This window comes from Ictalurus furcatus, chromosome 2 (assembly GCF_023375685.1).
Source record: "Ictalurus furcatus strain D&B chromosome 2, Billie_1.0, whole genome shotgun sequence".
Taxonomy (NCBI): domain Eukaryota; kingdom Metazoa; phylum Chordata; class Actinopteri; order Siluriformes; family Ictaluridae; genus Ictalurus; species Ictalurus furcatus.
In genome coordinates this window covers 29,972,261-29,973,911 of record NC_071256.1, presented here as the reverse complement: position 1 = coordinate 29,973,911, position 1,651 = coordinate 29,972,261, and positions in this window count along the sequence as shown.

Below are 1,651 nucleotides of genomic sequence, written 5' to 3'. Positions count from 1 at the left end.
CAACATAGGTTTATAAAAAATATCTTTGTTAAATATAGGTGTGCAACAATTATTGGCACCCCTGTGAATTCGTATGAGATATTTTCCCATGAAATATTTTGTATAAGTATATTCCCACTGATCTGTTACACATTTTAGTACAGCTGGGTGACTAGGAACAGGAAATTGCTCAATCCTGACTTCCTGTTTCACAGGGTTATAAGACCAAGGAATATAGCTGTGATGTGCGGCAAACCTTTGTTGAGCTTCACAAGATGGGAAGTGGCTATAAGAAAATAGCACAAGCATTGAAAATGCCCATTTCCACCATCAGGGCAATAATTTTGAAGTTCCAGTCAAATGGAAATGTTATGAATCAACCTAGAATTGGACGTGTGTCTATATTGTCTCAATGCACTGTGAAGAGGATGGTTTAAGTGGCCAAAAAATCTCCAACAAAAGTTAGTCACCTACATCACCACAAGTTGTTTGGAAGGGTTTCAAGAAAAAATCCTCTACTCTCTTCCAAAAACATACTCAAGCATCTTCAGTTTGCCTGACACTGCTGGAACATCAAATGGGATCGATTTCGATGGTCAGATGAAACCAAAATAGAGCTTTTTGGTAATAAACAACAGAGGTGGTTTTGGCACACACAGAGAGGTAGCCATATGGAAAAATATCTCATGTCCACAATTAAATATGGTGGCTCTTTAATGTTGTGGGGCTGTTTTTCTGCCAGATGACCTGGACATTTTGTTAGGATACATGGCATCATGGACTCAATCAAATATCAACAGATATTAAATGAAAACCTAACTGCCTCTGCCAGAAAGCTTCAAATGGGCCATGGTTGGATCTTCCAGCAGGACAATGATCCAAAACATACATCAAAATCAACACAAGAATGGTTTACTGACCACAAAATCAAGATCTTGCCATGGGAATCCCAGTCTCCTAACTTGAACCCCATAGAAAACCTGTGGGGTGAACTGAAGAGGAGAGTCCACGAGCATGGACCTCGAAATTTGAAGTATCTGGAGAGATTCTGTATGGAGGAATGGTCTCAGATCCCTTGCCATGTATTCTCCAACCTCATCAGGCATTATAGAAGAAGACTCAGAGCTGTTATCTTGGCAAAGGGAGGTAGCAGAAAGTATTGACTAAAAGGGTGCCAACAATTGTTGCACACCTATATTTAACAAAAATTTTTTGTACATAAACCTGTGTTTTGTTTGCAATTGTTTGATATAGAGTGTCTTTCTTCGAGCGCCCCCTCCCTAGTGATTACTTCAGGGCATCCAGGAGCTGGTGGTGTGGGTTGAACTTGGAGATTTTTTTTACATAAATAACCAAATTTGCCAGTAGTTGAACAGGGGATAATGTCCCCTGTCCCCTGTCAGAAATGTATACATTGCATTGCATTTTTATTTTTAATTTTAAATACCTTCATATCTTCCCTTTCTACAGGCATTGCAATCAGGACTCGGTTCTGTTCAAGTGAGTTGAAGATATTCATTATGTAATATCTGTATCTTCAACATGAAGAATAACAAAAATATAAAGTGCAAGAAATAAACAAACTGATGTAATGCCTGAATGTAACTCAATCAAAGTAAATCAAAGTAAAAAGAAACGAACATGGAATGTTTATCTCACAAGTTCTAAATCC